Genomic DNA, 17,023 nt, shown 5'->3' on the forward strand with positions numbered 1-17,023 from the left:
AAATGATGATACTGTGAATAATGGATTTCACACTTCAGATGATTGTATGGTATGCGAATATATCTCAACAAAATTGCACTAAAAAATTTAAAAAATTAAAAAAAAAATTAAAAAGATGATACCTGGACTCTGAAGACTGGCTGCTGGTGATCCTTAGCTCCTCAGCCACGTGGCAAAGCACATGGCAACGTCTGCTGGTCTCTCCCCTCTCTCCTGGTTTCATTGCTTTCAGCTTCTGGAGGCTACATCTGTGGCTTTCTTTCTCAGCTTCTGTGGCCTTCTCTCTGAGCTTCTGTGTCTTTCTCTCTGATCTCTTTGCTTCTAGGTTTTTCACCCTCTTATAAAGGATTCATGTAAGAGGATTAAGACCCACCTGGGGCATGTCAACTGAAATAACCTCATCGAAAAGTCCCACACACAAGAGGTCTACACCCACAGGGATGGATTAGCTTTAAGAACATGATCTTTTCCAGGGTTCATACAACTTCCAAAGCACCACAAAAGTGTAGCAGTTAAGAGCAGGGATTCAGAAGTCATACTGCCTGGGTCTGACTCTTGGGCAAGTTACTTAATCTCCCTGTACTTCAGTTTCCTCAGGTGAAAAACAGAGATAAACCTCTCCCTAGCTCATAGGGTGCCTGTGAGGATTAAATGAGTTAATATACACAAAGCACAGGTGCATGGTAAGTCTTAAGGTTGGGAAGCCAAGCAGAATGAATGGACATGAAGGGCCTCTGGCTCTCTGAAATAGTCCCACGTTGGAAACAATGGAATACACGAAAGTAGGGCTCAGCAGCCAAACCCAACCTACTGACTATTTTTGTATGTCTTTCATATTTTTTTATTTTAGTTAAAAAAAAAATTCAAAAGAAGAATAATATTTCATGATAGGTGAAAATTATATGAAATGCACATTTCAGTGTCCATAAATAAAATTTGATTGGAATGCAGTCATTCGTGTTCATTTACATATTGTCTATGGACTGCTTTTGTATAACAGGGTCAGTGTGGCCTGCAAAGCCTAAAATATTTACTATTTGACCTTTACAGAAAAGTTTGCTGATCCCTGCTGTTGAATTATGTGGCCCAAAAAAACATGTTCTTAATTATAATCCATTGCTATGGGTGTGAACCCATTGTAAATAGGATCTTTTGATGAGGTTATTTTAAATTAAGGTGCAGCCAACTGAATCAGGATGGGTCTTAATCCTATTACTAGAGGCCTTATAGAGAAGGCCACAGAGTGAAGTCCATGGGAAGAAGTGGGAAGTCAACAGAACCCGGAGGAGAAAGGAGAAGACACCACCATGTGCATCACTATGAGACACAAAAGCCAAGAACCAAAGATCACCAGCAGCCAGCCCAAGAACACCATGGTCTTCTAGGAGAAAGCACAGCCTTGCTGATGCCTCAATTGTGGACTTCTCCTAGCCTTAACACCATGAGCCAATAAATTCCCATTGTTTAAGACAATCCATTGTATGTATCTGTTTAGCAGCTGGGAAACTAAAACACCTGCATCAAAGCACTCTCTCTATTCAAGAGTCAAGATCTTGCTACCCAAGAGCTCCTACATCTAAGCCTGCCTTTAGTCATAAGTAAGTAGCCTGCAGGCAGGTCTTTCTTTCAGGAGAGGCCTGCTGAAAAAAAAACAACAGGACAATGCAACTGCAAAGGAAAGACACATTGGTTATCTACTCCAATCCTCACAGACCTTCATTCAAAATTATAAACTCATGCATTTGAGGAAAACCAAGTGCATGAAAGAGAAAAACCATGATAACCAATGGAAAAAATGACCATGGATGAAAGAGAATTAATGCAAAATAAATTTGTATCCTTTAAACAAAAAAAGAAAAGAGCAATCAGAGAATATGAAAAGTTTCCCCTAAATTAAAAATGTTTCTATAAAGCAGATAGTCAATAGGTACTCTCTGTAGTATACAGAGCAAGAAATAGAGTATATAATTTAAATATAAAAATTGATAAATTGATAGCCACCAGAAAAACTAAAATCAGATATGATAAAAAGTGGTTAACTCTGGGGGAGGAGGGGAAACCTGAGAAAAGTAGGAGGAGAGATTTTTATTTTTCACAAAATATCTTTTAGCCCTATTTTTCCTTCTTTATAAAAACCTTGTTCATATTTCACTTTTATGATTACAAGACAAAACAAACTATAACTAACCACAGTTCATTCCCAAACTACTCTGCCTCCCCTTTTCTCCCTTTCCAAGTCCCTATCCTAGTCCTTGGGAGTCCCTGAGATGATTCGTTCTTTATCCACTTCTGTCTGCAATCCTGGGCTGCAGCCAAGCAAGGAGTTTCAGAGCTTTATTCATGCAATGGAAGCAATGGCAGCAACCAGTGGCTCTCAGGTTCCAGTCGGCCCTGTTTGAAGAACACCCCCATCACCAAACCCATCAGCTCACATCCATTCTCTCTTTCGTGGCTTCTAATACAAAGTCATGGCAGAGCCGTAAGCCCAAGGCTAGGACAGAGGTATGAATGAAGAATGCAGTTCCTCCATTAGTCTGCTTCCCTACCCAGACTGAGAGGAAGCCCGGCAGGTCGCGGCTCAGAAGCTGATAACACCAAGGTGTCCTGTTCACCAAGGGAGAGTCAGAAACCCAGAGAAAAAATGATCCCACAGGCAGTTAGGGCAGAGCAGGGATTTGATCTCAGCCAGGTCTCCTGAATCTCTGATCGGGGGCTCTTCCTCCCTACCAGCCGTCTTTTTCTTACGTTACTGTAAGTTCACTCGAAAGAAACTTAGCACTTACTAGAGGCAGAGTCCACTTCTCAGCAAAAGCGATGAAGAATGAGAGAGGATATTCACCTTACCAAGAGATTATTTATAAAATAAAGTATGGCACCAAAGGTGATTCTGCTTGCCTAGGGCATTCAAAAATGTGAAGTAATCTACAATATTTTGCAGGAAAATAACCATTATATGAGGTTGCGTTGCATCTATGTGTGGCTCCCACACAGTACCCCTGGATTTCAGTCAGACTACATAGTTTAAGACTCAGAGACAACTTCCCTCTCTGTCTCAGTTTATACCTCTATAAAATTAGGATATTAATAATAATGAATATACTGCTTAGCTTCTGTGAATCAAATGAGGAAATGGATATGAAAACTTTTCAACAATAACTGCCAACAATGTTGGGGAAATACTAATCAAGTTTTCAAGGTTTGCATACTTAGTTTGCACAGAGGGATAACTGAAGGCTATAATTATCTGGGCCAAACCTCCCAGGGAGACAGCATTAGTTCCAGTGTGGCGAATCACATGACTGAGTGGTTTCAGCATCAAAATCTGGAGGTGTCTGTAAGCATCTGATGAATGACATGGCAGCTGCCTTCCTAAGCATGTGCAAATGCACTTGTGCTGCAGAAACGTCCATCTACCTGAGGCGGCACAACAGAATGTCAAGAGTATATCATTTGAGATTAGTCAGACATGAGTTTCAAGGGTGGATTCACAACATATTACCACCACATGTGATCTGGCTCAGTAGTTGAGCCTCTCAGAGACTCTGATTTCTCATCTGTACGATGGAGAGCCCATTCCTTACCTCAGAAATTCTCTACGACAATTAAATGAAATCATAAACACAAAGAGCTTAGCTAAGACCAAGGACCACGGTGAATACTGAGTTAACACTCATCTTCCCCTTCCCAGGGGCCAGCTCACCTCATGCAAATCTCAGGCACGGACAGTATAGTCTGAGGACACAGTACAAACCATAGACTTCTCCCTCCCATCAAATCTGTACTCACTGGTTGAGATGTAAGCAAGCCCAACTATTTCTCCTGTAAGAAAACAAAGACTTGCCTTGAACACAGATAGATGGCTTGGGATTTAAACACTCACCTTGGTGAAAGGGTAGGCAAGAAAATCATCCCTCTTTCTCTCTCAGGAGCACAATGGGTGCTCATTCAGGGGACAAGGGAGGACAGGAAAGAGCTGGGGCTTTAGAGTTACAAATTGGGTTTCAATCCAGGATTGCCCATCACCTACCTGTCATGCAACCTTGAACAATGCTCTACTCTCTTAGTTTCTAATTTTTTCTACTCTGTAATAGACATAATGATCCCCTCTTCATAGGGTCATTGTGATGATCAAGTGACATAACAGATACAGAACCCATCAAGGCATGTACTTAACAAGTGGCACCTTCCAACTCATTGGCTGAGACACTAAATCCCATGAGACTCTAGTGGGGTGAGAATGGACACAGCTACTACATTCCCCACCTCATACCTCGGTGCCCAGCAATGGCTTTGCAGACAAAGTCCTTCTCCAGCTGCCCAGATTCCATTCGGAACTCTAGCTCAGATCGGCAGAGATAGTACTGTTTCCATGTTTGTGTGCCTGGAATCATTTGGGAGGTCCTGCAGGAGGACCAGCGTCTCAGACACTGCTGCCTGAAAAATATACCCACAATTACAGGCATGATAAAGTAATCATGAGAAGCCAGAATTCTGGAGGCAGCAGTCCTAGGTTTGAATTCTGGCTTTACCATCAAGCAGCTATGAAACCTGGGACAACACACTTTGTCTATCTAGGGCTGAGTTTCCTCTCCTGTAACAAGATAAGAGATAAGGATAAGAGATAACCTTTAATGAGTGTTCACCACACATTAGACATTGTTTCGGTTTGCTAAAGTTGACAGAATGCAATATACCAGAAATGGGTTGGTTTTTACAATGGGGATTTATTAATTTACAATGTAGAGTTCTTAGGCCATGAAAATGCATCAGCAGGATGATACTTGGACACTCAAGACAGGCTACTGGCACCTGGGACACCTCTGTCTCATGGGAAGGCATGTGGCTGGCATCTGCTGGTTCTTCTCTTTCAGGTTTCCTTGCATTCAGCTTCTGGCTTCAGTGGCTTCCTCTCTGAGCCTTCTGTGGGCCCTCTCTTAGCTTCTTCCAGGGCTTTTCTCTATGAGCTTCTCTTAATTTCATCTTTTAGCTTCTACATGTGTTTTATCCTCTTATAAAGGACTCCAGCAATAGAATGAAGACCCACCCTGAATGAGATGGGTCACATCTCAATTGAAATAACCTAATCAAAAGGTCCCGCCACAACAGGTCTGCACCCACGGGAATGGATTAAAAGAACATGCTCTTTTCTAGGGTACATAACAACTTCAAACTACTACAGACACTAAGTGCTTTTTATGTATCCAGTTATTCTTCATAACAACCCTATGAAGTAGGTGCTCATAGTATCTGCATTCTACCCATGAGGAGGTAGAGGCAGAGAGAGGTTAAACAATGTACCCAAGGTTACACAACCAGGATTCAGGAGCTGCATTTTTTGAAGTCTCCAATTATTACTGCTGAATTATATATTTCTCCCTTCAATTCTGTCAGTTTTTGCTTCACCTGTTTTAGGGCTCTATTGTTGGGTACTATGCTGGTTTGAATCTGTTATGTACCCCATAAAAGACTATGTTCTTTTAAACCAATCTTGTGGGTGCAGACTTATTGTTGGTGGGATCTTTTGATCAGGTTGTTTCCATGGAGATGTGACCCACCCAGTTGTGGGTGGGACCTTGTGATTAGATTATTTCCATGGAGATGTGACCCCACCCATTCAAGGTGAGTCTTAATTAGTTTACTGGCATCCTCTACAAGAGGATAAAAGGCAGAGATGTTTTGAAGAGAGCTCAGAGATGCTTAGAGAAAAAACACCCAGAGACGTTTTGGAGACAGCCATTGAAACCAGAACCAGGAGAGAAGCTAAGAGATGAAATCTAAAGTTTGCCCCAGAGAAGCTGAGAGAGGACCCCCAGATGCTTAGCAAGAACCACCCTGGGAGAAACAAGCAAGGACTCACAGGAACTGAGACACAGACACTAAGACAGAAGCCCAGAGACATTTTGGAGAAAGCAACAGAAACCAGAAGCTAACCCCAGGAAAGGCCCAGCAGACTCCAGCCATGTGCCTTCCCACGTGACAGAGGAACCCCAGATGCCATTGGTCTTTCTTCAGGAAAGGTAGCAACCTATTGATATCTTAATTGGGACATTTTCATGGCCTTAAAACTGTAAATTTGTGAACTAATAAACCCCCATGTAAAAGTCAATCCACTTCTGATATTTTACATTCTGGCAGCTTTAACAAACCAGAACAGGCGTCGCCATTTGCCTTCCCAGGTGACAGAGGAACTCCAGATGCCAGCAGCCTTTTCTTAGAGAAGGTATTCTCTTGTTGACGGCTTAAATTGGACATTTTCACAGTCTTAGAATTTTAACTTGTAATTTAATAAATCCCCATTGTTAAAAGCCAACCCATTTCTGATATGTTGCATTCTGGCAGCTTTAGCAAACTGAAACAGATTTTGGTACCAGAGAAGTGGGGTGCTGCGATTTGCAAATACCAAAAATGTTCAAATGGCTTTTTAAATGGATAAGGGGGAAGATTCTGGGAGAATTGTGAGATGCTTCATAGGAAAGGCCTATACTGCTTTGAAGAAACTGTTGGTAGAAATATGGATGCTAAAGGAACTTCCAATGAGGCCTTAGACAGAAATGATGGATGTGTTATTGCAAACTGGAAGGAAGCTGTGCTGGTTTGGGTGTATTATGCCCCCCAAAATGCCATGTTCTTCAATGCAATCTTGTGTATTAGTGTTGATTAGGTTGGAATCTTTGGATTAGGTTGTTTCCATGGAGATGTGATTCCCCTCCCCCCTCATTCAGCATAGGTCTTGATAGTTTACTGGAGCCCTATAAAAGCTCAGACAGAAGGACCTCAGTGCAGCTGCAGCTAAGAGAGACATTTTGGAGACAGCCTTTGAAAGCTGACTTTTGCTGATGCTTTGGAGATACTAGTTCAGAGTTTGCCCCAGAAAAGCTAAGACAGGACCCCCAGGCACTTAGAGAGAAACGCCCTGGGAGAAAGAAGCAGGCAGACGCCAATGTCATGCCTTCCCAACTAACAGGTTTTCTGGATGCCATTGGTGTTCTTCAGCCTATTGTTGATGCCTCTGTTTGGACACTTTTGTGGCCCTAGGACTATAATTTTGTAACCAAATAACCCCCCTTTATAAAAACCAATCCATTTCTGGTATTTTGCATAAGAGCAGCATTAGCAAACCGGAACAGAAGGCAATCCCTGTTTTAAAGTGGCAGAGGATTTGGCAAAATTGAGCACTGGTGTTGGATGGAAGGGAGTATTTGAAAGCAGTGAACTTGGATATCTAGCTAAGGAAATTTCCAAACTAAGCGTGGAAGATGCAGCCTCGCTTCTCCTTGCAGCTTATAGTAAAATGTGAGAGGAAAGGGATAAGCTGAGAACTGAAGTCTTGGGTACAAAGAAACCAGAAATTGGTTAAGTTTGGAAAATTCTGAGCTTCCAGAGAGTGAGTTCCCATAGGATACTGCCCCATGTGAGGATTTAACCAAACATGGAAACAGTCAGTCATTTCAGTATAAGCCAGGATTGGAAAAGGGGTTATCCAGGAAGGACTTGTGGAAAGTCCTATTTGTCTGATGGTTGGGACCTCAGTATGCTGCATGCCAAACTGACAAATTTTTTTGCGAGATCTGTTTTAACAGAACCACTGCCAGCCTGGATTAAAAGGGACAGAAAAGGGACAGATTGAAGGAAAAATTAGTTCAAAGCAGAACCATAGAAGCCAAGGTCTGGAGCTAAGACACCTGGGGCCAGGAGAGCAGACCCACCCATGCACATGGAGAGGGTGAGTTTGCCCCAGGGTTTGCAGAGGGCAGGCCTTCCACACCATTGTTCAGGAAGAGGGTTGCTGCCCAAGGCTTTATAAAGGGTGGAGCACATTCCCCAGGGATTCGGGAGAGCCTGGTCACCACCCCACTGTTTGGACAGGGGTGAGACTGTGCCCCGGAGATGGGAGACAGTCCCGGTACCACCCCAATGCTTGAAGAAGATGGAGCCGAGAACAAGGTGGTCACCCCAATTCTTGGAAATGTTGAAACCCTCACCCCAGTGTTTGCAAAGAGCAGGGCCACTGCATAAGCTCCTAGAGAGGGTGGGACTTCTGCTCTCTCAAGCCCTGAGGATAAAACATCTTTCAGTAGATGACCCTCAGACTTTGAAATCTAAGGGATTTTCCCTGCAGGTTTTAGGAACTTGTTGGTCTGGTGACCCATTTTCCTTTCAATTTCTCCCTATGGCAATGGGAACATTTATTCTATGACTGTACCTGCTTTGTATATTGGAAGGAGATAACTTGCTCTAAGTTCCACAGGTCCATAGTCAGAGGGGAATTTTGCCTTAGGACAAACCGTGCCTGTAACTGATTTTGATGCAACTTTGTACTTAATATTGTTACTGAAATGATTTAAGGCTTTTGTGATATTGTGATGGAATAAATGAATTTTGCATATGGAAAAAACATGTCTTTGGGGTTCAGAGGGTGGAGTGTGCTTGTTTGGAACTGTTACATATCCCAGAAAATGCCATGTTCTTTTAATCCATTCTTGTGGGTACAGACCTATTGTGGGTGGGACCTTTTGATTAGGTTGTTTCCATGATGATGTGACCCAGCCCATTTAAGGTGGGTCTTAATCCTTTACTGGAGTCCGTTATGAGATGATAAATGACAGATGAAACTCAGAGAGCTCAGAGAAGCTAAAGAAGAAAATACCCTGGGAGAAGCAAGAAGGACTCACAGAAACTGAGAGAACCATTTTGAAACCAGAGCCCAGGAGAGAAGGACCAGCAGACGTCACCATGTGCCTTCCCATGTGACAGAGGAACCCCAGATGCCAGCAGCCTTTTCTCACAGAAGGTGTTCTCTTGTTGATGTCTTTATTTGGACATTTTCACAGCCTTACAATTGTAAATTGTAATTTAATAAATCCCCATCGTTAAAAGCCAACCCATTTCTGCTATATTGCATTCCAGCAGTATGCCGGTTTGGATGTTATGTACCCCAAAATGCCATGTTCTTTGATGCAATCTTGTGGGGCAGATGTATTCGTGTTGATTATGTTAGACTCCTTTGATTATTTCTATGGAGATGTGACTCAATCAACTGTGAGTGAAACATTTGATTGGATTATTTCCATGGAGTTATGAGCCCCACTCATTCAGGGTGGGTCTTGATTTAATCACTGGAGTCCTATAAAAGAGCTCACAAACAGAAGGACCCCAGAGCAGCTTAGAGAGACATTTTGGAGACAGCCATTGAAAGCAGACTTTTGCTGAAACTTTGGAGATACTAGACCAGAGTTTGCTCCGGAGAACCTAAGAAAGGACAAACACCCCAAGAGCAACATTCTGAAGAACGCAGAGGAGCTGAGAGAGGAGCTGGAACACAACCCAGGATCAGCAGATGCCAGCCATGTGCCTTCCCAGCTAAGAGAGGTTTTCTAGACACCACTGGCCTTCCTTCGGGGAAGATACACTTGTGCTGATGCTTTAATTTGGACATTTTCATGGCCTTCAGACTGTAAATTTGTAACCAAATAACCCCCCTTTAAAAAAGCCAATCCATTTCTGGTATTTTGCACAACATCTGCATTAGGAAACTGAACAGGCAGTTTTTGCAAATTGAAACACCTACTTATAGTTTGTTGAACTTTTGGATGTGTAAATTAATGTTTTTCTTAACATTTGGGAAGTATTAAGCTAATACTTCTTCAACTATTCATTCTTCTGGCAGTGTCTCTCCTCTTATTCCAAGATTCCTTTTATGTGATGTTGCTGTGTTTGATGGTGTCCCACAGGTCTCTCACATTCTATTCAAATTTTTTTTCATTCCTTTTTCATTCTGTTCCTCAGACTGGATCTCATCAGGAATCTATCTTAAAGTTTATGGATTCTTCCTTCTGCCTATTAAAATCTGCTGTTGAGCCTTGCTAGTGAATTTTTCATTTCAGGTTATTGTGCAGTGCCAGTTTGGATGTATTATGTCCCCCAAAACACCAGTTCTTTAATGCAGTCTTGTGGCAGCAGACATATTAGTGTTGATTAGGTTGAAATCTTTTGATTGAGTGTTTCCATGGAGATGTCACTCAATCATCTGTGGGCGAAACATTTGATTAAATTATTTCCATGAGGTACGGACACTGTCCATTCAGGGTGGAACTTGATATAATCACTGGAGTCCTATAAAAGAGCTTACAAACAGAATTAACTCAGAGCAGCTGAGAGGGACATTTTGGAGAGAAGCTAAGAGCTGGCACTGATGCTTAGATATGCTTGGAAATGCAGACAGAAGGACATTTAGCTAACAGATGAAGCCCAGAGTTTGCCCCAGGATATGCTAAAATAGAACCCCCAGGCACTTAGAGAGAAGCATCCTGGGAGAAAGAACCAGGAATCCACAGGAGCTGAGAGAGGAGCTAAAACACAACCTGGAATCAGCAGATGCCAGCCACATGCCTTCCCAGTCAACAGAGGTTTTCTGGACACCATTGGCCATTCTTCAGTGAAGGTACTCTATTGTTGATGCCTTAGTTTGGACACTTTTATGGCCTTAGGACATAAAAGGAATCTTGGAATAAGAGGAGAAAGGCTGCCAGAAGAATGAATAGTTGAAGAAGTATTAGATTAACACTTCCCAAATGTTATGAAAAACATTTTAAATTTGTAACTTAGTAAATCCCCTTTAAAAAAGCCAATCCATTTCTGGTATTTTGCATTACAACAGCATTAGCAAACCAAAACATGTGCTTTCCAACTCCAGAATTTCTATTTGGCTACTTTTTAATAAATTATACCTCTTTATTGATATTCTCTATTTGGTTAAAAATTGTTCTCACATTTCCCTTTAGTTCTTTACAAATGGTTTCCCTTAATTCTTTGAACATACTTAAAATAGCTGATTTAAATTCTCTGTCTAGTAAGTCCAATTCAGGGCCTCCTCAGAGACAGTTCTATTGGCTGCTTTGTTTCCTGTGCATGGGCTATACTTTCTTGTTTCTTCGCATATCTCATGATTTTTTGTTGAAAACCGAACATTTTAAATAATATGGCAACTCTGAAAAATGAGATCTGTCCACTAGAGTTTGTTGTTTTTCTTGTTTGTTTAGTGACTCTTCTGAACTAATTCTGAAAGTTCTACACTGAAGGACCACTGAAGTCTCTGCTCAGTAGCACAGTGATCAGTTAATTATTGGACTTAGATTTCCTTAAAAGCCTAAAACCAATAAGTCTGTTATTTGCCAGGGGGCTCTCTGTACATGTTGGGACATGTCGTCAACACTCAGGCAGTTGATAACTCTGCCCTAGCATTCATTTCCTGCTTGGGCAAAGCCTTAAGGTCAGCAGGATGTGAGCGTATGGGGCCTCCTCAGGTCTTTCCTGAGCATACACACAGTCCTGTTCTAACCAGAAAGCCAATGCACACTTCTAACCAATATTTTTAACCAAATATTTCTATAACCAATACTGCCAACCAAAAACCTAATGCATAGTGTATTGAAGAAATGACAGAATTTACAAGGTCAGGAGGCATTATAAAAAGTAACTTGTAGAGGAGAAGGAAGGAAGAAGATGGCAGAATAGAGAGGAGTGTAAGCTAGTTAGTCCCCCTGGAACAACTAATAAACAACCAGGAACAAGTAGTAAATAATCTGGAATAACTACAGGGGACAAACGTGACTGTCCACATATAATACACCAACCTGGATTGGGAGGAACGCCCAAGATCACAGCATAAAATCTGTAAGTAAAAACTGTGGACCTGCACCGAGAGCCCCTCCCCCATGGCAGCCCGAACTGCAAAGCCTCACTGTGATAGATAGCAGCACTCTCTGAACAAGTGAATATACCTCAGCCCAGCTCCAACCAAGGTTTTAATTAACAAATGTTGACTGTTCAATACAAGCTACGAATCCCCAACAAGCTGACAGAGGCTTTTGGTGATGACTGACTGTTACTAGTTTGCTAATGCTGCCAGAATGCAAAACACCAGAAATGGATTGCCTTTTATAAAAGGGGGTTTATTTGGTTACACAGTTACAGTCTTAAGGCCATACAGTGTCCAAGGCAACACATCAGCAATCGGGTACCTTCACTGGAGGATGGCCAATGGTGTCCGGAAAACCTCTGTTAGCTGGGAAGGCACATGGCTGGCATCTGCTCCATAGTTCTGGGTTCAAAATAGCTTTCTCCCAGGACGTTCCTCTCTAGGCTGCAGTTCCTCAAAAATGTCACTCTTAGTTGCATTTGGGGTATTTTTCCTCTCTTAGCTTCTCCAGAGCAGAAGTCTGCTTTCAATGGCCGTCTTCAAACTGTCTCTCATCTGCAGCTCCTGTGCTTTCTTCCAAGTGTCTCTCTTGGCTGTGTCAATTTGCTCCTGCTGTCTCCGCTTATATACTGCTCCAGTAATCAAGGTCCACGCTGAATGGGTGGGGCCACCCTCCATGGAAATTATCTCATCAGAGTTATCACCTACACTTGGGTGGGGCACATCTCCATGGAAACACTCAAAGAATTCCAATCTAATCAGCACTAAAATGTCTGCCCCACAAGATTGCATCAAAGAATATGGCTTTTTCTGGGGGACATAATACATTCAAACTGGCACACTGACCTTGGAGAGCCAGAAGACCTCTCTGGGAGGGAGGGGGAGCCCAGAGGACCAGGTGCTATCTCTGGCTGAAAGGAGAAACTGGGGGTTGGCCCTGAAGTGGGCTTTCTGTCCTTTTTTCATTCGAGTGGAGAAAGCCTCTGCCATTTTCAGTTCCCAGATTTCTGACCCAGACAAGGTTGGAGATAGCAGTCAGAGAGACTATTCAAATGTAAATGATATCTCCCCAGGAGGTATATCCTCCTAAGAGGAAACAGGTGGTGCCAAGCTCTACTATCTGCCTTCCACTCAGAACCAGACCCCAGAGCCTGGGGGAAAACAGCCACAGGCCACACCTCCTTACACCAGTCTGGAGTCACAGGCTGACAGGCACCACCTGCTAGGCAGAAAAGTACAATGGCTTGCGGCCTCACAAGGTGTATGAATCTTCTAAGACACACCCTCAGGGAAACCTGATACTATTGTCTCCAGAGACCTGAGCCAGTTCTGGTCTGGGAAAACCTGATTGCGGTAACCAAGGAAACCAGATGCCTAGATAACAGAAAACTACAACCTACCCTAAGAAAAATGAAGTTATGGTCCCGTCAAAGGAAAAAACTTACACTTCAACTGAGATACACAAATTTAAACAACTAATGCTAAATCAATTCAATAAGTTTAGGGAAGATACGGCAAAAAGATGAAGTATATAATGAAAACACTGGGCGTACATAAGGTAGGAAGCAAAAGTTCGAAAAAACAACTGGTAGAATCTATGGAAATGAAGGTACCAACACAAGAGACGAAAGGCACAATGGAAACATACAACAGCAGATCGCAAGAGACAGAAGAAATCACTCAGGAACAGGAAAACGAGACACCTGAAAGCCTACACACAAAAGAACAGATAGAGAAAAGAATGGAAAAATATGAGCAACATCTCCGGGAATTGAAGGACAACACAAAACGCAGGAGAGTATATGTCACAGGTGTCCCAGAGGGAGAAGAGAAGGGAAAGGGGGCAGAAGCAATAATAGAGGAAATAATCAATGGAAATTTCCCATCTCTTATGAAAGACATAAAATTATGGATCCAAGAAGCGCAGCATACCCCAAAGAGAATAGATCTGAATCGACATACGCCAAGACACTTAATAATCAGAATATCAAACATCAAAGACAGAGAGAATCCTGAAAGCAGCAAAAGAAAAGCAATCTATCACATACAAAGGAAGCTTGGTAAGACTATGTGCAGATTTCTCAATAGAAACCATAGAAGCAAGAAGGAAGTGAGGTGATATATTTAAGATACTGAAAGAGAAAAACCACCAACCAAGAATCCTATATCTGGCCAAACTGTCTTTCAAATATGAGGGAAAGCTTAAAATATTCTCTGACAAACAGACAATGAGAAACTATGAACAACACCCTGTTCTACAGGAAATACTAAAGGGAGAACTACAGACTGATAGGAGAAGACAGGAGTGAGAGGTTTGGAACACAATTTTGGGTGATGGTAGCACAGCAATGTAAGTACACTGAACAAAGATAACTATGAATATGGTTGAAAGAGGAAGGTAAGGATCATGTGGGACACCAGAAGAAAAGAGGAAAGATAAAGACTTGAACTGTGTAACTCAGTGAAACCTAGAGTGTTCAACAATTGAGATAAAATGTACAAATATGTTTTTTCATGAGGGAGAACAAATGAATGTCGACCTTGCAAGGTGTTTAAAACAGGGAAGCATTGGGGGAAAAATAGAATCAACGTAAACTAGACACTATAATTAACAGAATCATTGTATCATGCTTCCTTTAATGTAACAAAGGCAATATAGCAAGGCAGATGCAGATAAAAAGGGGGGCATAGGGGAGGGGTGTGAGACACTTGGCATTGGTGGTGTTGTCTGACTCCTTATTTTACTTTAATTTAAGGTTATCTTTCCTTTTGCTGCTTCCTAGCTGTCATGCTTTTTTTTTCCTCTTTCTTTTTGCTTTTTCTTTTGCCTCTCTACCTTCTTTGACTCTTCCTCCTGCTTTGTGGAAGAAATGGAGATGTCTTCATACAGATAGTGGTGAGGGTGGTGAACACATAAATATGTGGCTATACAGGGAACCATCGATTATTTACTTGGGATGGAATGTATGGCATGTGAACAAAACCATCTTAAAAAAAAAATTGGGTTGATGATGAAACTTTGAGGGTACTATACTGAGTGAAATAAGCCAGATACATAAGGACAAATATTGCAGGGTCTCAATGATAGGAAACAATTATAATATGTAAACTCATAGACATGAAATATAAGTTACTAAGATATAGAATGAGGCTAAAGAATGGGGAGCGGTTGCTTAGTATGAGCAGAATGTTCAAGCAGGATGAACTTAAATGCTTGGAAACGAACAGAGGTGATGGTAACATGTTGTGATAATAACCAACAGTGCTGAATTGTGCATGAATGTGGTGGAAAGGGAAACTCAGAGTCATGTATGTTACCAGAAGGAAAGTTGGAGGTTAAAAGATGGAAATGTGTAAAACTGAATCCTGTGGTGGACAATGTCCGTGATTAACTGTACAAATATTAGACATCTCTTTCATGAACCAGAACAAATACAACACTATAACTTGAAGTTAATAATAGAGGGGTATATAGGGAGAAAATATATACCTATTGCAAACTATATACTACAGTTAGTAGTACTTCATCGTTCTTTCATAAACAGTAACAAATGTACTATACCAATACTATGAGTCAACAATGGAGGCAGGGTCATTAGGGATATGGAGGATTTGAGTTTCTTTTTTTTTTTTCTTTTTTTTTTCTCTTCTTTGTCTTTATTTCTTGTCTGGAGATGGGGTGGGGCAAGATGGCGGAGTGCTGAGGTTTGGGTTTTAGTCACTCCTCCAGGACAGTAGGTAGAAAGCCAGGAACTGCGTGGACCAGACACTGAAGAGCAATTTGACTTTGGGCATACTTCATACAACACTCACGAACATGTGGAACAGCTGAGATCAGCGAAATCTGTATGTTCTTGTGTCCAGGGGACCCGTGCCCCTCCTGGCCAGTTTCAGTCCCGTGGGAGGAGGGGCTGTCAGTGCTGGGAACGAGCAGGGAGAACTACAGTTGCAGCTCTGATTGAAAACTCAGACTGCTGATTGAAACTCCAAACATAGATAGACTGAGACCAGACACCACAGAATCCAGGAGCAGTCAACCCAGCAGAGAGGAGATAGGGCTAGCAAAAACAGCAAAAAAAAAAAAAAAAAAAAAAAAAAAAATCCAAAAATTAAAACAGACTTTTTGGAGTTCTGGTGTACATAAAACGGAGAAGGGCAGGGCTCAAACAGAATCAGGCTCATATGCAAATCCAAGGGTGAGGTCCCTCTTCTGAAGAGTCTCTCCTTTGCAGCAACAGTCTTTCCAAGGGCAAGTCCCGTGGTAGAGGGCTCAGCCCATCAAACCACCAGTCCCCTATGTATGTGAGCACATCAGCAACCATCGAAGTGGGGAAGCCCAACACCCCTGAATTCTCCACCAGCTCCTCAAGGGGACTCTGCATATTTTTTATCTTTCTCTCTTTTTCTTAAACAATTACTCTAAGAAGCCCATTATAGAAAGCCTCAAAGACTTGCAATTTGGCCCTAGGCAAGAGCAAAGCTAAGATAGCTCTGAGAGACAAAGCTATAAGTCTAGTGGCTGAGAAAATTCACTAAACATCACAACTCCCCAAGAAAAGGGGGGCGTCCCCTCACAGCCATCCTCCCGGAGGGCTGGGAACGCTCCTGCCCAGCACCAGTGCCACAGCCCAGAGCTGCCCCAAACAACCCATTGTAACGGGAAGTGTTTACAACAACATGCACACACACCACATCGGGCATGGACAATAGCCTTCAACACACGTGCAGCTAATTGTCCCAGAGCTGGGAAGGCAGAGTTATATGAAAAGGGGGAAATTAACATGACCCATTCAGCCATCCTTTCCACAGACTGTGAATGCCCCTACACAGCCCTGCGGCCCAGAACTTCCCTTGGGGGACGGCGCTCACCCGTGATGTAGCACAGTCTTCCCTCAGCAGAGGACCTAGGAGGGCACGGCTTGGAAGAGGGACCCACTCACAAGTCTCAGGGACCATATGCCAATACCAAGGACTTGTGGGCCAGCAGCAGAGACAAACTGGCTAGACTGAACTGAAGGATTAGACTATTGCAACAGCTTTAAATCTCCAGGAACACCTGGGAGATTTGATTATTAAGGCCGCCCACCCTCCCTAACCACTCAGACACATGCCCCACATTCAGGGCGGGCAGCACCAACTACAAACGCAAACTTGGTGCACCAATTGGACCCCATGAGACTCACACCCCCACTCACCACAAAGACAAAGTTGGAGAGAACTGGCTTGTGGGGAATAGGTGGCTTGCGGACGCCACCTGCTGCTAGTTAGAGAAAGTGTATTCCACGAAGCTGTAGATCTGACAAATTGGAGATAAGTGTTTGACTC

General features: G+C 42.5%; 1 pseudogene; it reads right to left on the reverse strand.

The window, feature by feature from the left end:
• LOC119505251 overlaps positions 1–17,023 on the reverse strand; it is an 84,133-nt pseudogene that overhangs the window by 47,815 nt on the left and 19,295 nt on the right.

This window comes from Choloepus didactylus, chromosome 10 (assembly GCF_015220235.1).
Source record: "Choloepus didactylus isolate mChoDid1 chromosome 10, mChoDid1.pri, whole genome shotgun sequence".
NCBI classification, from domain to species: domain Eukaryota; kingdom Metazoa; phylum Chordata; class Mammalia; order Pilosa; family Megalonychidae; genus Choloepus; species Choloepus didactylus.